Source organism: Camelus bactrianus, chromosome 5 (genome assembly GCF_048773025.1).
Source record: "Camelus bactrianus isolate YW-2024 breed Bactrian camel chromosome 5, ASM4877302v1, whole genome shotgun sequence".
Lineage (NCBI taxonomy): Eukaryota > Metazoa > Chordata > Mammalia > Artiodactyla > Camelidae > Camelus > Camelus bactrianus.
Window position 1 is genome coordinate 1059453 of NC_133543.1, and position 14039 is coordinate 1073491.

Sequence of the window (14039 nt, forward strand, 5' to 3'; positions counted from 1 at the left end):
AAAAGTGTCTCCTGCAACCCGTTCCCTTGGTGCTAGATGAACGAACGTCTCTCCACTTGCTCAGTTCTGAGAGATAAGTGTGTGTGAAAGCCGTCCTTCAGCTAGCTTGTTGGGAACACAAAGTTTATTTTCAGTTGCAAACTCCATTCCATACATATATATGGGAAGTACAAGCTCCAACTCGGTTTTACAGTGAAAACTGCAGGAACTTCAAACCGGCACTAGGAAACAGACTGAGAAAGCAGAGAAAAATGTCTCCTGCAACCCGTTCCCTTGGTGCTAGATGAACGAACGTCTCTCCACTTGCTCAGTTCTGAGAGATAAGTGTGTGTGAAAGCCGTCCTTCAGGTAGCTTGTTGGGAACACAAAGTTTCTTTTCACTTGCAAACTCCATTCCATACATATATATGGGAGGTACAAGCTCCAACTCGGTTTTACAGTGAAAACTGCAGGAACTTCAAACCGGCACTAGGAAATAGACTGAGAAAGCAGAGAAAATGTGTCTCCTGCAACCCGATCCCTTGGTGCTAGATGAACGAACGTCTCTCCACTTGCTCAGTTCTGAGAGATAAGTGTGTGTGAAAGCCGTCCTTCAGCTAGCTTGTTGGGAACACAAAGTTTCTTTTCAGTTGCAAACTCCATTCCATACATATATATGGGAAGTACAAGCTCCAACTCGGTTTTACAGTGAAAACTGCAGGAACTTCAAACCGGCACTAGGAAACAGACTGAGAAAGCAGAGAAAAAGTGTCTCCTGCAACCCGTTCCCTTGGTGCTAGATGAACGAACGTCTCTCCACTTGCTCAGTTCTGAGAGATAAGTGTGTGTGAAAGCCGTCCTTCACCTAGCTTGTTGGGAACACAAAGTTTCTTTTCAGATGCAAACTCCATTCCATACATATATATGGGGAGGTACAAGCTCCAACTCGGTTTTACAGTGAAAACTGCAGGAACTTCAAACCGGCACTAGGAAACAGACTGAGAAAGCAGAGAAAAAGTGTCTCCTGCAACCCGTTCCCTTGGTGCTAGATGAACGAACGTCTCTCCACTTGCTCAGTTCTGAGAGATAAGTGTGTGTGAAAGCCGTCCTTCACCTAGCTTGTTGGGAACACAAAGTTTCTTTTCAGTTGCAAACTCCATTCCATACATATATAAGGGGAGGTACAAGCTCCAACTCGGTTTTACAGTGAAAACTGCAGGAACTTCAAACCGGCACTAGGAAACAGACTGAGAAAGCAGAGAAAAAGTGTCTCCTGCAACCCGTTCCCTTGGTGCTAGATGAACGAACGTCTCTCCACTTGCTCAGTTCTGAGAGATAAGTGTGTGTGAAAGCCGTCCTTCAGCTAGCTTGTTGGGAACACAAAGTTTATTTTCAGTTGCAAACTCCATTCCATACATATATATGGGAAGTACAAGCTCCAACTCGGTTTTACAGTGAAAACTGCAGGAACTTCAAACCGGCACTAGGAAACAGACTGAGAAAGCAGAGAAAAATGTCTCCTGCAACCCGTTCCCTTGGTGCTAGATGAACGAACGTCTCTCCACTTGCTCAGTTCTGAGAGATAAGTGTGTGTGAAAGCCGTCCTTCAGCTAGCTTGTTGGGAACACAAAGTTTCTTTTCAGTTGCAAACTCCATTCCATACATATATAAGGGGAGGTACAAGCTCCAACTCGGTTTTACAGTGAAAACTGCAGGAACATCAAACCGGCACTAGGAAACAGACTGAGAAAGCAGAGAAAAAGTGTCTCCTGCAACCCGTTCCCTTGGTGCTAGATGAACGAACGTCTCTCCACTTGCTCAGTTCTGAGAGATAAGTGTGTGTGAAAGCCGTCCTTCAGGTAGCTTGTTGGGAACACAAAGTTTCTTTTCACTTGCAAACTCCATTCCATACATATATATGGGAGGTACAAGCTCCAACTCGGTTTTACAGTGAAAACTGCAGGAACTTCAAACCGGCACTAGGAAATAGACTGAGAAAGCAGAGAAAATGTGTCTCCTGCAACCCGATCCCTTGGTGCTAGATGAACGAACGTCTCTCCACTTGCTCAGTTCTGAGAGATAAGTGTGTGTGAAAGCCGTCCTTCAGCTAGCTTTTTGGGAACACAAAGTTTATTTTCAGTTGCAAACTCCATTCCATACATATATATGGGAAGTACAAGCTCCAACTCGGTTTTACAGTGAAAACTGCAGGAACTTCAAACCGGCACTAGGAAACAGACTGAGAAAGCAGAGAAAAAGTGTCTCCTGCAACCCGTTCCCTTGGTGCTAGATGAACGAACGTCTCTCCACTTGCTCAGTTCTGAGAGATAAGTGTGTGTGAAAGCCGTCCTTCACCTAGCTTGTTGGGAACACAAAGTTTCTTTTCAGTTGCAAACTCCATTCCATACATATATATGGGAGGTACAAGCTCCAACTCGGTTTTACAGTGAAAACTGCAGGAACTTCAAACCGGCACTAGGAAACAGACTGAGAAAGCAGAGAAAAAGTGTCTCCTGCAACCCGTTCCCTTGGTGCTAGATGAACGAACGTCTCTCCACTTGCTCAGTTCTGAGAGATAAGTGTGTGTGAAAGCCGTCCTTCACCTAGCTTGTTGGGAACACAAAGTTTCTTTTCAGTTGCAAACTCCATTCCATACATATATAAGGGGAGGTACAAGCTCCAACTCGGTTTTACAGTGAAAACTGCAGGAACTTCAAACCGGCACTAGGAAACAGACTGAGAAAGCAGAGAAAAAGTGTCTCCTGCAACCCGTTCCCTTGGTGCTAGATGAACGAACGTCTCTCCACTTGCTCAGTTCTGAGAGATAAGTGTGTGTGAAAGCCGTCCTTCAGGTAGCTTGTTGGGAACACAAAGTTTCTTTTCACTTGCAAACTCCATTCCATACATATATATGGGAGGTACAAGCTCCAACTCGGTTTTACAGTGAAAACTGCAGGAACTTCAAACCGGCACTAGGAAACAGACTGAGAAAGCAGAGAAAAAGTGTCTCCTGCAACCCGTTCCCTTGGTGCTAGATGAACGAACGTCTCTCCACTTGCTCAGTTCTGAGAAATAAGTGTGTGTGAAAGCCGTCCTTCACCTAGCTTGTTGGGAACACAAAGTTTCTTTTCAGTTGCAAACTCCATTCCATACATATATAAGGGGAGGTACAAGCTCCAACTCGGTTTTACAGTGAAAACTGCAGGAACTTCAAACCGGCACTAGGAAACAGACTGAGAAAGCAGAGAAAAAGTGTCTCCTGCAACCCGTTCCCTTGGTGCTAGATGAACGAACGTCTCTCCACTTGCTCAGTTCTGAGAGATAAGTGTGTGTGAAAGCCGTCCTTCAGGTAGCTTGTTGGGAACACAAAGTTTCTTTTCACTTGCAAACTCCATTCCATACATATATATGGGAGGTACAAGCTCCAACTCGGTTTTACAGTGAAAACTGCAGGAACTTCAAACCGGCACTAGGAAATAGACAGAGAAAGCAGAGAAAATGTGTCTCCTGCAACCCGATCCCTTGGTGCTAGATGAACGAACGTCTCTCCACTTGCTCAGTTCTGAGAGATAAGTGTGTGTGAAAGCCGTCCTTCAGCTAGCTTGTTGGGAACACAAAGTTTATTTTCAGTTGCAAACTCCATTCCATACATATATATGGGAAGTACAAGCTCCAACTCGGTTTTACAGTGAAAACTGCAGGAACTTCAAACCGGCACTAGGAAACAGACTGAGAAAGCAGAGAAAAAGTGTCTCCTGCAACCCGTTCCCTTGGTGCTAGATGAACGAACGTCTCTCCACTTGCTCAGTTCTGAGAGATAAGTGTGTGTGAAAGCCGTCCTTCACCTAGCTTGTTGGGAACACAAAGTTTCTTTTCAGTTGCAAACTCCATTCCATACATATATATGGGAGGTACAAGCTCCAACTCGGTTTTACAGTGAAAACTGCAGGAACTTCAAACCGGCACTAGGAAACAGACTGAGAAAGCAGAGAAAAAGTGTCTCCTGCAACCCGTTCCCTTGGTGCTAGATGAACGAACGTCTCTCCACTTGCTCAGTTCTGAGAGATAAGTGTGTGTGAAAGCCGTCCTTCACCTAGCTTGTTGGGAACACAAAGTTTCTTTTCAGTTGCAAACTCCATTCCATACATATATAAGGGGAGGTACAAGCTCCAACTCGGTTTTACAGTGAAAACTGCAGGAACTTCAAACCGGCACTAGGAAACAGACTGAGAAAGCAGAGAAAAAGTGTCTCCTGCAACCCGTTCCCTTGGTGCTAGATGAACGAACGTCTCTCCACTTGCTCAGTTCTGAGAGATAAGTGTGTGTGAAAGCCGTCCTTCACCTAGCTTGTTGGGAACACAAAGTTTCTTTTCAGTTGCAAACTCCATTCCATACATATATATGGGAGGTACAAGCTCCAACTCGGTTTTACAGTGAAAACTGCAGGAACTTCAAACCGGCACTAGGAAACAGACTGAGAAAGCAGAGAAAAAGTGTCTCCTGCAACCCGTTCCCTTGGTGCTAGATGAACGAAAGTCTCTCCACTTGCTCAGTTCTGAGAGATAAGTGTGTGTGAAAGCCGTCCTTCACCTAGCTTGTTGGGAACACAAAGTTTCTTTTCAGTTGCAAACTCCATTCCATACATATATAAGGGGAGGTACAAGCTCCAACTCGGTTTTACAGTGAAAACTGCAGGAACTTCAAACCGGCACTAGGAAACAGACTGAGAAAGCAGAGAAAAAGTGTCTCCTGCAACCCGTTCCCTTGGTGCTAGATGAACGAACGTCTCTCCACTTGCTCAGTTCTGAGAGATAAGTGTGTGTGAAAGCCGTCCTTCAGGTAGCTTGTTGGGAACACAAAGTTTCTTTTCACTTGCAAACTCCATTCCATACATATATATGGGAGGTACAAGCTCCAACTCGGTTTTACAGTGAAAACTGCAGGAACTTCAAACCGGCACTAGGAAATAGACTGAGAAAGCAGAGAAAATGTGTCTCCTGCAACCCGATCCCTTGGTGCTAGATGAACGAACGTCTCTCCACTTGCTCAGTTCTGAGAGATAAGTGTGTGTGAAAGCCGTCCTTCAGCTAGCTTGTTGGGAACACAAAGTTTATTTTCAGTTGCAAACTCCATTCCATACATATATATGGGAAGTACAAGCTCCAACTCGGTTTTACAGTGAAAACTGCAGGAACTTCAAACCGGCACTAGGAAACAGACTGAGAAAGCAGAGAAAAAGTGTCTCCTGCAACCCGTTCCCTTGGTGCTAGATGAACGAACGTCTCTCCACTTGCTCAGTTCTGAGAGATAAGTGTGTGTGAAAGCCGTCCTTCACCTAGCTTGTAGGGAACACAAAGTTTCTTTTCAGTTGCAAACTCCATTCCATACATATATATGGGAGGTACAAGCTCCAACTCGGTTTTACAGTGAAAACTGCAGGAACTTCAACAGGCACTAGGAAACAGACTAAGAAACCTGAGAAATAGTGTCTCCTGCAACCCGTTCCCTTGGTGCTAGATGAACGAACGTCTCTCCACTTGCTCAGTTCTGAGAGATAAGTGTGTGTGAAAGCCGTCCTTCACCTAGCTTGTTGGGAACACAAAGTTTCTTTTCAGTTGCAAACTCCATTCCATACATATATATGGGAAGTACAAGCTCCAACTCGGTTTTACAGTGAAAACTGCAGGAACTTCAAACCGGCACTAGGAAACAGACTGAGAAAGCAGAGAAAAAGTGTCTCCTGCAACCCGATCCCTTGGTGCTAGATGAACGAACGTCTCTCCACTTGCTCAGTTCTGAGAGATAAGTGTGTGTGAAAGCCGTCCTTCAGCTAGCTTGTTGGGAACACAAAGTTTATTTTCAGTTGCAAACTCCATTCCATACATATATATGGGAAGTACAAGCTCCAACTCGGTTTTACAGTGAAAACTGCAGGAACTTCAAACCGGCACTAGGAAACAGACTGAGAAAGCAGAGAAAAAGTGTCTCCTGCAACCCGTTCCCTTGGTGCTAGATGAACGAACGTCTCTCCACTTGCTCAGTTCTGAGAGATAAGTGTGTGTGAAAGCCGTCCTTCACCTAGCTTGTTGGGAACACAAAGTTTCTTTTCAGTTGCAAACTCCATTCCATACATATATAAGGGGAGGTACAAGCTCCAACTCGGTTTTACAGTGAAAACTGCAGGAACTTCAAACCGGCACTAGGAAACAGACTGAGAAAGCAGAGAAAAAGTGTCTCCTGCAACCCGTTCCCTTGGTGCTAGATGAACGAACCTCTCTCCACTTGCTCAGTTCTGAGAGATAAGTGTGTGTGAAAGCCGTCCTTCAGGTAGCTTGTTGGGAACACAAAGTTTCTTTTCACTTGCAAACTCCATTCCATACATATATATGGGAGGTACAAGCTCCAACTCGGTTTTACAGTGAAAACTGCAGGAACTTCAAACCGGCACTAGGAAATAGACTGAGAAAGCAGAGAAAATGTGTCTCCTGCAACCCGATCCCTTGGTGCTAGATGAACGAACGTCTCTCCACTTGCTCAGTTCTGAGAGATAAGTGTGTGTGAAAGCCGTCCTTCAGCTAGCTTGTTGGGAACACAAAGTTTATTTTCAGTTGCAAACTCCATTCCATACATATATATGGGAAGTACAAGCTCCAACTCGGTTTTACAGTGAAAACTGCAGGAACTTCAAACCGGCACTAGGAAACAGACTGAGAAAGCAGAGAAAAAGTGTCTCCTGCAACCCGTTCCCTTGGTGCTAGATGAACGAACGTCTCTCCACTTGCTCAGTTCTGAGAGATAAGTGTGTGTGAAAGCCGTCCTTCACCTAGCTTGTTGGGAACACAAAGTTTCTTTTCAGTTGCAAACTCCATTCCATACATATATATGGGAGGTACAAGCTCCAACTCGGTTTTACAGTGAAAACTGCAGGAACTTCAACAGGCACTAGGAAACAGACTAAGAAACCTGAGAAATAGTGTCTCCTGCAACCCGTTCCCTTGGTGCTAGATGAACGAACGTCTCTCCACTTGCTCAGTTCTGAGAGATAAGTGTGTGTGAAAGCCGTCCTTCAGCTAGCTTTTTGGGAACACAAAGTTTCTCTTCAGTTGCAAACTCCATTCCATACATATATATGGGAGGTACAAGCTCCAACTCGGTTTTACAGTGAAAACTGCAGGAACTTCAAACCGGCACTAGGAAACAGACTGAGAAAGCAGAGAAAAAGTGTCTCCTGCAACCCGTTCCCTTGGTGCTAGATGAACGAACGTCTCTCCACTTGCTCAGTTCTGAGAGATAAGTGTGTGTGAAAGCCGTCCTTCACCTAGCTTGTTGGGAACACAAAGTTTCTTTTCAGATGCAAACTCCATTCCATACATATATATGGGAGGTACAAGCTCCAACTCGGTTTTACAGTGAAAACTGCAGGAACTTCAAACCGGCACTAGGAAATAGACTGAGAAAGCAGAGAAAATGTGTCTCCTGCAACCCGATCCCTTGGTGCTAGATGAACGAACGTCTCTCCACTTGCTCAGTTCTGAGAGATAAGTGTGTGTGAAAGCCGTCCTTCAGCTAGCTTGTTGGGAACACAAAGTTTATTTTCAGTTGCAAACTCCATTCCATACATATATATGGGAAGTACAAGCTCCAACTCGGTTTTACAGTGAAAACTGCAGGAACTTCAAACCGGCACTAGGAAACAGACTGAGAAAGCAGAGAAAAAGTGTCTCCTGCAACCCGTTCCCTTGGTGCTAGATGAACGAACGTCTCTCCACTTGCTCAGTTCTGAGAGATAAGTGTGTGTGAAAGCCGTCCTTCACCTAGCTTGTTGGGAACACAAAGTTTCTTTTCAGTTGCAAACTCCATTCCATACATATATATGGGAGGTACAAGCTCCAACTCGGTTTTACAGTGAAAACTGCAGGAACTTCAACAGGCACTAGGAAACAGACTAAGAAACCTGAGAAATAGTGTCTCCTGCAACCCGTTCCCTTGGTGCTAGATGAACGAACGTCTCTCCACTTGCTCAGTTCTGAGAGATAAGTGTGTGTGAAAGCCGTCCTTCAGCTAGCTTTTTGGGAACACAAAGTTTCTCTTCAGTTGCAAACTCCATTCCATACATATATATGGGAGGTACAAGCTCCAACTCGGTTTTACAGTGAAAACTGCAGGAACTTCAAACCGGCACTAGGAAACAGACTGAGAAAGCAGAGAAAAAGTGTCTCCTGAAACCCGTTCCCTTGGTGCTAGATGAACGAACGTCTCTCCACTTGCTCAGTTCTGAGAGATAAGTGTGTGTGAAAGCCGTCCTTCACCTAGCTTGTTGGGAACACAAAGTTTCTTTTCAGTTGCAAACTCCATTCCATACATATATAAGGGGAGGTACAAGCTCCAACTCGGTTTTACAGTGAAAACTGCAGGAACTTCAAACCGGCACTAGGAAACAGACTGAGAAAGCAGAGAAAAAGTGTCTCCTGCAACCCGTTCCCTTGGTGCTAGATGAACGAACGTCTCTCCACTTGCTCAGTTCTGAGAGATAAGTGTGTGTGAAAGCCGTCCTTCAGGTAGCTTGTTGGGAACACAAAGTTTCTTTTCACTTGCAAACTCCATTCCATACATATATATGGGAGGTACAAGCTCCAACTCGGTTTTACAGTGAAAACTGCAGGAACTTCAAACCGGCACTAGGAAATAGACTGAGAAAGCAGAGAAAATGTGTCTCCTGCAACCCGATCCCTTGGTGCTAGATGAACGAACGTCTCTCCACTTGCTCAGTTCTGAGAGATAAGTGTGTGTGAAAGCCGTCCTTCAGGTAGCTTGTTGGGAACACAAAGTTTCTTTTCACTTGCAAACTCCATTCCATACATATATATGGGAGGTACAAGCTCCAACTCGGTTTTACAGTGAAAACTGCAGGAACTTCAAACCGGCACTAGGAAATAGACTGAGAAAGCAGAGAAAATGTGTCTCCTGCAACCCGATCCCTTGGTGCTAGATGAACGAACGTCTCTCCACTTGCTCAGTTCTGAGAGATAAGTGTGTGTGAAAGCCGTCCTTCAGCTAGCTTTTTGGGAACACAAAGTTTCTCTTCAGTTGCAAACTCCATTCCATACATATATATGGGAGGTACAAGCTCCAACTCGGTTTTACAGTGAAAACTGCAGGAACTTCAAACCGGCACTAGGAAACAGACTGAGAAAGCAGAGAAAAAGTGTCTCCTGCAACCCGTTCCCTTGGTGCTAGATGAACGAACGTCTCTCCACTTGCTCAGTTCTGAGAGATAAGTGTGTGTGAAAGCCGTCCTTCACCTAGCTTGTTGGGAACACAAAGTTTCTTTTCAGTTGCAAACTCCATTCCATACATATATAAGGGGAGGTACAAGCTCCAACTCGGTTTTACAGTGAAAACTGCAGGAACTTCAAACCGGCACTAGGAAACAGACTGAGAAAGCAGAGAAAAAGTGTCTCCTGCAACCCGTTCCCTTGGTGCTAGATGAACGAACGTCTCTCCACTTGCTCAGTTCTGAGAGATAAGTGTGTGTGAAAGCCGTCCTTCAGGTAGCTTGTTGGGAACACAAAGTTTCTTTTCACTTGCAAACTCCATTCCATACATATATATGGGAGGTACAAGCTCCAACTCGGTTTTACAGTGAAAACTGCAGGAACTTCAAACCGGCACTAGGAAATAGACTGAGAAAGCAGAGAAAATGTGTCTCCTGCAACCCGATCCCTTGGTGCTAGATGAACGAACGTCTCTCCACTTGCTCAGTTCTGAGAGATAAGTGTGTGTGAAAGCCGTCCTTCAGCTAGCTTGTTGGGAACACAAAGTTTATTTTCAGTTGCAAACTCCATTCCATACATATATATGGGAGGTACAAGCTCCAACTCGGTTTTACAGTGAAAACTGCAGGAACTTCAAACCGGCACTAGGAAACAGACTGAGAAAGCAGAGAAAAAGTGTCTCCTGCAACCCGTTCCCTTGGTGCTAGATGAACGAACGTCTCTCCACTTGCTCAGTTCTGAGAGATAAGTGTGTGTGAAAGCCGTCCTTCACCTAGCTTGTTGGGAACACAAAGTTTCTTTTCAGTTGCAAACTCCATTCCATACATATATAAGGGGAGGTACAAGCTCCAACTCGGTTTTACAGTGAAAACTGCAGGAACTTCAAACCGGCACTAGGAAACAGACTGAGAAAGCAGAGAAAAAGTGTCTCCTGCAACCCGTTCCCTTGGTGCTAGATGAACGAACGTCTCTCCACTTGCTCAGTTCTGAGAGATAAGTGTGTGTGAAAGCCGTCCTTCAGGTAGCTTGTTGGGAACACAAAGTTTCTTTTCACTTGCAAACTCCATTCCATACATATATATGGGAGGTACAAGCTCCAACTCGGTTTTACAGTGAAAACTGCAGGAACTTCAAACCGGCACTAGGAAATAGACTGAGAAAGCAGAGAAAATGTGTCTCCTGCAACCCGATCCCTTGGTGCTAGATGAACGAACGTCTCTCCACTTGCTCAGTTCTGAGAGATAAGTGTGTGTGAAAGCCGTCCTTCAGCTAGCTTGTTGGGAACACAAAGTTTATTTTCAGTTGCAAACTCCATTCCATACATATATATGGGAGGTACAAGCTCCAACTCGGTTTTACAGTGAAAACTGCAGGAACTTCAAACCGGCACTAGGAAACAGACTGAGAAAGCAGAGAAAAAGTGTCTCCTGCAACCCGTTCCCTTGGTGCTAGATGAACGAACGTCTCTCCACTTGCTCAGTTCTGAGAGATAAGTGTGTGTGAAAGCCGTCCTTCACCTAGCTTGTTGGGAACACAAAGTTTCTTTTCAGTTGCAAACTCCATTCCATACATATATATGGGAGGTACAAGCTCCAACTCGGTTTTACAGTGAAAACTGCAGGAACTTCAACAGGCACTAGGAAACAGACTAAGAAACCTGAGAAATAGTGTCTCCTGCAACCCGTTCCCTTGGTGCTAGATGAACGAACGTCTCTCCACTTGCTCAGTTCTGAGAGATAAGTGTGTGTGAAAGCCGTCCTTCACCTAGCTTGTTGGGAACACAAAGTTTCTTTTCAGTTGCAAACTCCATTCCATACATATATAAGGGGAGGTACAAGCTCCAACTCGGTTTTACAGTGAAAACTGCAGGAACTTCAAACCGGCACTAGGAAACAGACTGAGAAAGCAGAGAAAAAGTGTCTCCTGCAACCCGTTCCCTTGGTGCTAGATGAACGAACGTCTCTCCACTTGCTCAGTTCTGAGAGATAAGTGTGTGTGAAAGCCGTCCTTCACCTAGCTTGTTGGGAACACAAAGTTTCTTTTCAGATGCAAACTCCATTCCATACATATATATGGGAGGTACAAGCTCCAACTCGGTTTTACAGTGAAAACTGCAGGAACTTCAAACCGGCACTAGGAAATAGACTGAGAAAGCAGAGAAAATGTGTCTCCTGCAACCCGATCCCTTGGTGCTAGATGAACGAACGTCTCTCCACTTGCTCAGTTCTGAGAGATAAGTGTGTGTGAAAGCCGTCCTTCAGCTAGCTTGTTGGGAACACAAAGTTTATTTTCAGTTGCAAACTCCATTCCATACATATATATGGGAAGTACAAGCTCCAACTCGGTTTTACAGTGAAAACTGCAGGAACTTCAAACCGGCACTAGGAAACAGACTGAGAAAGCAGAGAAAAAGTGTCTCCTGCAACCCGTTCCCTTGGTGCTAGATGAACGAACGTCTCTCCACTTGCTCAGTTCTGAGAGATAAGTGTGTGTGAAAGCCGTCCTTCACCTAGCTTGTTGGGAACACAAAGTTTCTTTTCAGTTGCAAACTCCATTCCATACATATATATGGGAGGTACAAGCTCCAACTCGGTTTTACAGTGAAAACTGCAGGAACTTCAACAGGCACTAGGAAACAGACTAAGAAACCTGAGAAATAGTGTCTCCTGCAACCCGTTCCCTTGGTGCTAGATGAACGAACGTCTCTCCACTTGCTCAGTTCTGAGAGATAAGTGTGTGTGAAAGCCGTCCTTCAGCTAGCTTTTTGGGAACACAAAGTTTCTCTTCAGTTGCAAACTCCATTCCATACATATATATGGGAGGTACAAGCTCCAACTCGGTTTTACAGTGAAAACTGCAGGAACTTCAAACCGGCACTAGGAAACAGACTGAGAAAGCAGAGAAAAAGTGTCTCCTGCAACCCGTTCCCTTGGTGCTAGATGAACGAACGTCTCTCCACTTGCTCAGTTCTGAGAGATAAGTGTGTGTGAAAGCCGTCCTTCACCTAGCTTGTTGGGAACACAAAGTTTCTTTTCAGTTGCAAACTCCATTCCATACATATATAAGGGGAGGTACAAGCTCCAACTCGGTTTTACAGTGAAAACTGCAGGAACTTCAAACCGGCACTAGGAAACAGACTGAGAAAGCAGAGAAAAAGTGTCTCCTGCAACCCGTTCCCTTGGTGCTAGATGAACGAACGTCTCTCCACTTGCTCAGTTCTGAGAGATAAGTGTGTGTGAAAGCCGTCCTTCAGGTAGCTTGTTGGGAACACAAAGTTTCTTTTCACTTGCAAACTCCATTCCATACATATATATGGGAGGTACAAGCTCCAACTCGGTTTTACAGTGAAAACTGCAGGAACTTCAAACCGGCACTAGGAAATAGACTGAGAAAGCAGAGAAAATGTGTCTCCTGCAACCCGATCCCTTGGTGCTAGATGAACGAACGTCTCTCCACTTGCTCAGTTCTGAGAGATAAGTGTGTGTGAAAGCCGTCCTTCAGCTAGCTTTTTGGGAACACAAAGTTTCTCTTCAGTTGCAAACTCCATTCCATACATATATATGGGAGGTACAAGCTCCAACTCGGTTTTACAGTGAAAACTGCAGGAACTTCAAACCGGCACTAGGAAACAGACTGAGAAAGCAGAGAAAAAGTGTCTCCTGCAACCCGTTCCCTTGGTGCTAGATGAACGAACGTCTCTCCACTTGCTCAGTTCTGAGAGATAAGTGTGTGTGAAAGCCGTCCTTCACCTAGCTTGTTGGGAACACAAAGTTTCTTTTCAGTTGCAAACTCCATTCCATACATATATAAGGGGAGGTACAAGCTCCAACTCGGTTTTACAGTGAAAACTGCAGGAACTTCAAACCGGCACTAGGAAACAGACTGAGAAAGCAGAGAAAAAGTGTCTCCTGCAACCCGTTCCCTTGGTGCTAGATGAACGAACGTCTCTCCACTTGCTCAGTTCTGAGAGATAAGTGTGTGTGAAAGCCGTCCTTCAGGTAGCTTGTTGGGAACACAAAGTTTCTTTTCACTTGCAAACTCCATTCCATACATATATATGGGAGGTACAAGCTCCAACTCGGTTTTACAGTGAAAACTGCAGGAACTTCAAACCGGCACTAGGAAATAGACTGAGAAAGCAGAGAAAATGTGTCTCCTGCAACCCGATCCCTTGGTGCTAGATGAACGAACGTCTCTCCACTTGCTCAGTTCTGAGAGATAAGTGTGTGTGAAAGCCGTCCTTCAGCTAGCTTGTTGGGAACACAAAGTTTATTTTCAGTTGCAAACTCCATTCCATACATATATATGGGAAGTACAAGCTCCAACTCGGTTTTACAGTGAAAACTGCAGGAACTTCAAACCGGCACTAGGAAACAGACTGAGAAAGCAGAGAAAAAGTGTCTCCTGCAACCCGTTCCCTTGGTGCTAGATGAACGAACGTCTCTCCACTTGCTCAGTTCTGAGAGATAAGTGTGTGTGAAAGCCGTCCTTCACCTAGCTTGTTGGGAACACAAAGTTTCTTTTCAGTTGCAAACTCCATTCCATACATATATATGGGAGGTACAAGCTCCAACTCGGTTTTACAGTGAAAACTGCAGGAACTTCAAACCGGCACTAGGAAACAGACTGAGAAAGCAGAGAAAAAGTGTCTCCTGCAACCCGTTCCCTTGGTGCTAGATGAACGAACGTCTCTCCACTTGCTCAGTTCTGAGAGATAAGTGTGTGTGAAAGCCGTCCTTCACCTAGCTTGTTGGGAACACAAAGTTTCTTTTCAGTTGCAAACTC